The following is a 5,287-nucleotide window of genomic DNA, read 5'->3' as shown; positions in this document are numbered from 1 at the left end:
ATAATAAATTGTTCTCCCAGACAAGCAGATTCTATTAACATCATGATAGGCAAAATATGACCTTCAGCATCAGAAAGAACATGAATTAGGTTGAAAAGTCGCTTTTGGAGTCTTCCAGCTCAAATCTTGCAGCTAGGATCCTCGTTTTAATATTGAAAGTACCTAAACCACTGTTTTTGAGAAAGTGCTCAACTGGTTTACTGAAAACACCTTAATTGGATGGCTTTGAAAATTCAACTGGCAGGCATTGTTCAAGTTGATTTCTTATTTGTTTTTATCAATTTCCTGTCCAAGGTATTGAAACAGAATCTCAAATCGTAACTAATTGCTGAAGATGTCATAGCAGGACTATGAAAAAAGCCTATTGTGTTTTAGTACCTGTTACTAGCTAAGCAGCAATTTCTGAAAATAATTTTATAGAGGAGAGCTTTGTATGGTAGTGTATGTGCAACTAAACGGTAACATACTTACTTTATAATGCTTGCGGTCAAGCAGCCAAAACCCTTCAATCAGTTTAACAAGGCCCTGAAGGAGAGCAAAGACAGTCGCAAAAGAATTGACTATCATTTTGGTTTTATTTAGCCAGCACTTCAAGATACCTTGCCGCAAGTCTGATATATAATTAAGGCTAACAAATCTGGAAGACCAACAAGTTTATCCCACTACCTTTATAAAAACTCAGTGAAATAAGAATATAAAAGTGGCAGGAAGCAGGAAATACTAATGTTTTAGTCTTGCAGTTTTAAACTCTTAACCAGGAGACAGCCAGCTTCTAACCACAAAATTGTATTCTGAAGAAGTAACCTGGAGGAAGTACACTTTGATTTTTGTAAAGCATCCATAAATTTTAGCTTTAGATATTTAAATACTTCTGTTATAAACTCAGGCTCCCTCTACAGTCAGTGGAGCTACCTGCTGGACTCTAAGCCACTGTTAGAAATCCCTTTGTTCTGCAGCAGCAGGTTTCAGTGCGTCATTCTAGCAAGAAGCCATTTGCTACATGTATCAGTGATCTAAAAATTAAAAACTGTGTGTAAATTTCCAGAAGAAAAACTAATGGGGCTTTTTGCCTTTAACATTTCTTAGTAAACCCATTCTCTCATAGGAGAAAAGACGTGGCAACAAAACACTGAAAAAAAAAATCATAAAAACTCCACAGGACTAAAAAGTATAACAATGCTTCTGTCTATGACTTAATTCTAAACCAAATGTTTTCACTAGCTTTGTGTTTGAGGAGTAAATTAAAATCCCTTCTTAAGCACGTAGGAGACAAACATTTAAGAACATTTTTGTACATATCCTGAGGTGCATTTAAAATAACCAGAAAGGATACAATCACATGTTTGTAGGGTTTTTCTATGCTTTCCAATAGAGATCCAGCAGTGCCTGAAAGTTAAAATTAAAAGTTTTGTAAGCACACCAGTCGTTCATAAATGGTTGGCTTTTGGGTGGGGTTGGGTGGGGAGGGGGATGGTGGTGTTTTCAGTGAACATGGCACTCACATGTAAACTGGGAGGGGGATATTTCCCAGTCCCTCCTTTCTCTTTCTGCCACAGCTTCGCAAGTTGGTCTCCTATGTGGGAAACTATGCCATTGATCATTAGGCAGTTGGAATCGCATTTTCCTCTTGAATAAAAGGTAGCAAGGATTTGGACAGAAGAAAACACTAACTCCAGCCCCTCAGTGCAACAGATATCCTCCAGTCCAAACAAAACCAGAAAGGTCCCACGAGTCAAAGAAAGCAGACAAAGGCAGGATTATGACTTGAGAGGCACGTGAAAGGAACACACCAGCCTGTATCAAAGTCACTAAAGAAGTAAACTGAGTAAGACGAACTTTCCAGTCAATCTCTAATCCCCTGCGGCTTCCACCAAAACTCATCTGGTTGCATCTTCTTCACAGTGCCAGAGCCTAACCTTCCTTTGGTCCTTCTAGAGTTTTCTGTACAATTTCCAAAGGAAAACCTATTGTCATCTAATCCAAGGTATATATCACCTATGTGCTAGTAAGCTACTCCAGGAAAGAGGGTTTACATTAGGAAAGAACTTTTATCCAATAGCCAGGAGAGTGCTAGGGGTGCCAGCTACGTGTAACTCTGACTGTCTTACTAAATTACAGAAATGACTTCTGAGGAGGGGATTTAGGCCAAAGCAATTCTTGCCGTCTACCACTAGTCAATGAAAGAGGATCTCTTATTTTAACACGCTTTCTTCCATGTCCAACACGGTTGTTCTGTGAATGCCATGCTTTGCTGAACTGGAGATGAATGATCCTGTCCTAATCTCAGGATCTTTCTCGGGGTAACGAGCTATGCAGACTAACCAATGAATTAAGTGCACTATGAAACAACTGATGAGCGAAAGCAGACAAGGTGGGTTGGGAGTGTTCATTAGAGCTTGGCGTTGTTTGCCTTGAGGACCTTGGAAGTTGATAACGAAGGAGCCAGCTAGCAGAAATTTACTGATAAGCAGGCATTGGAATGCAGAAAGCTGGAAAACAACCAGAAGAGACTGTGCCTGTACACAGTTCAAGGAAAAAAAATTCATCTTGAGGAAGACTTCTAACTTCATCCCTAAGACCCCGGCCCACGACCACCAGGAGGCACTACACAGGACCTAGACTGGAGCGAACTTTCCAGAACTAATTATAATACGAAGTGGGGAAAGGTTATGGAGATGTAGTAAGCGCTTTTAACTATGCATGTCTTTGCACTATAAGTAGCTGTGAGTTAAGTTATACGGTGTGCAAGCTGGGAGGAGAACCCCCTTGCACTCCAGCGCTGGAAATAAACATACCTGCTTTATAACTCATTTTGGGTTATAGGGTTTGATTCCACAAAACACAACGACAATGCCCAGAAATGGCACTAAGCAGAGGCACATATAAACATTTCAACAGGAAAGTAACCTCAGTGTTTGACACCAGCCATGCACCACCCAAGTCAAGGAGTATCGACGGCAAATGCATTAAGCACAGCAAACACAAGTCTTGACATAAAAGCCATTCACTTCCACTTCAGGATCTGCAGTGGAAGTGTGCCAGAGCTGTAGGCTTACCTTGACAAATCCTCCAGTCTCTGTCGCTGACCAGTATAGCAGGTGTGGAGCAAAGGATAGTTGTCGAAAGGGATAGGTAAATGCATCGTCCCGTCTACAGGCAACAAAGTAAAAGCAAGTTAAAGAAGTAAGATCACATTTTTAAGCTAAAGTGCTGACTAAAAGGATAAAAGATCATACAAGCTAAGCATCAAGAAGTACAGACGAGCCTCCAACTCCGAAAGAAGCCAGTCCTTTTTCTGCCTTTGTTACCAGAGATGCGAGACACAAGATTCAATCTCAAGTACCGTTTCAAGTTTACACTCAAAACTTGAAGCTTAAGCTGAAGTTCACTCACTATCAGATAAACCCACTTCTCAAATGGAATGTTTTTCTAACTGTCTCATGTGAACATACCGAAGACAATTGAGGCTGACAATAGAATTTATAATCCATCCAAATAAACAAGTGTTTCCAAGGTGTGCTTTTTCCTCAAGCAATAAATAAAAAGTTCCAAACATGCAGGTCACGCTGTGACTGTAACAAGCAAGAGACCAGTCTTTGTTCTTTACTAGTAATTTATTTAAAATCCCAAGTATTTGAAGCTGTGGACATAAGCCACTCCATGAAGTCAGAGGCTTACTGCTATTTCTAAGAAATAGGCAAGAGGCTGCTTCCATCATTCTACAGTGCGCATTTGAGAATCTGCTAAAAACTCAGTCTCACCAAGAGAACTTCAGCATACGTCTGGGTCCCTGAACCAGCACGACTTGCCATTGGCAAAACATTTACATAAGTGTGGCCAAGAATGTGTTCATAGGCATCCCTTGGCTGGATACTCTCCTTGTTACCAATGCATTACGGTTCATGCTCACCTGAACCCTCTGGAAGGAGACCAGACTGACAGAACCAGATAACCGTTTGCGCATGCACAGAAAAGTTGCTAGCTAGCACCTGCTGATTTCTCAAGTCTGCAAAAAAAGGCATAAGATGATTTTTCTTAGGCAATTCCATTCATTTTTATAAAACTCCTTTCATCATGCTAAATAGAAAGTATAAAAGCAACATGGTAGAACTCTCCATCTTTGCCTTTTTCACACTGTATCACTTTCCAATTTGAAGAAAAATCCCACAATCACCCTGAACACAATGACTATTAAGTAGTTGTGACAACTTCTCAGATTTAAGCCCCTTGTCGTAGCTAAGGCTGTCTTCCAACCATCAACAACAACAAAAGCTCATGTTTCCACAATTATAACACACGCATGATTCCAAATGAACCAAAGATTTAGTAATACTATCAGACAAACCTTTGTCAGTAAGCTCTTGTTGTTCTCTTTGTAAACAGTTTAGACTCTGCCCAGGTTGTTTAAGAGACACTGGCAGTGCTGAAGGGACTGTAGCGTTTTTGGATCTAGGAAGCGGCAGGAGCCATCAAACAGCGGAACACCTTTTCAAGAAGAGATATTAAATCATTACCCAACAGAGCAATTTCAGAGTTTCAAGGTACACGCGGGCAACATCACATCCCAGCAGGTTACTCAATAAGTTCAGGTAGAAAGAATGATTTTGCATTTGCAGAATGACTACACTAGTACTCACATATATGGTCAAATTCATCTTTGGTGTAGACCACTTTCTTCCACGCACAGTCACGAATAAACTGTAACTTCACTACAGAATTTGGCTGGTCTTTAAAAGAGAGAACAAAATAGAAATGAATCAACAGTTTCAAACTAAAAAAAGACAAATCAGAAAGGCAGCCTTACTAGTCTTACTTTCAGATGTCCAATGTTTAATGCATCCAGTCAGGCGTTCTAAAGATCCTGCCTGGACAGCCGCAGACAATATCACCTCTAACTGCTGCGCCCTAAGCAGAACAAACAAAACTAAATGAGAACATTCCATACTTTCAACATCTGAGCCATCAACAGTACAAATCTCTGAATGATATCATCACAATTCAGCAAAAAGAAACTAAAACAATTCTTGATTTCCCAAGTTATTTCCGAGCTGGACCTGATACCGGAACATCTGACTGGAATCTTAAGAGTCTGCATCAGGCTTGCAAAATAAACAGCGTAGGAGGCTAGGCCTACTTGCCAAGGAATTTATTTTTAGCTACCACACAGTGCAGAACTTTTATTTGCCCTAACACACTTCCACAAATCTGAAATCCATGTCTCCTCAAACATTTATAAAATTTTTCTTTTTCTCCATTCTGCCCTCCTTTTTCAAGTTAATCAGGGATC

The 5,287-nt window shown here is 40.1% G+C and overlaps 2 long non-coding RNA genes across 2 annotated transcripts; both read right to left on the bottom strand.

Moving 5' to 3' along the window:
- On the bottom strand, nucleotides 1-3,152 carry LOC128850772 (uncharacterized). The gene is made up of 3 exons (XR_008448067.1): nucleotides 3,057-3,152; nucleotides 1,503-1,626; nucleotides 1-1,386 (listed from the first exon to the last, which is right to left on the bottom strand). It is a non-coding gene; the product is annotated as an uncharacterized LOC128850772 (long non-coding RNA).
- A 753-nt stretch (nucleotides 3,153-3,905) lies between these two features.
- On the bottom strand, nucleotides 3,906-4,941 carry LOC128850777 (uncharacterized). Its single transcript, XR_008448070.1, has 4 exons — nucleotides 4,814-4,941; nucleotides 4,638-4,727; nucleotides 4,346-4,485; nucleotides 3,906-4,006 (listed from the first exon to the last, which is right to left on the bottom strand). It is a non-coding gene; the product is annotated as an uncharacterized LOC128850777 (long non-coding RNA).
- Between the last annotated feature and the right edge of the window lie 346 nt (nucleotides 4,942-5,287).

Source organism: Cuculus canorus, unplaced genomic scaffold (genome assembly GCF_017976375.1).
Source record: "Cuculus canorus isolate bCucCan1 unplaced genomic scaffold, bCucCan1.pri scaffold_69_arrow_ctg1, whole genome shotgun sequence".
Classification (NCBI taxonomy): Eukaryota; Metazoa; Chordata; class Aves; order Cuculiformes; family Cuculidae; genus Cuculus; species Cuculus canorus.
Note: the sequence above shows the minus strand (reverse complement) of the source record. Positions and strands in the feature narration are given on the sequence as shown.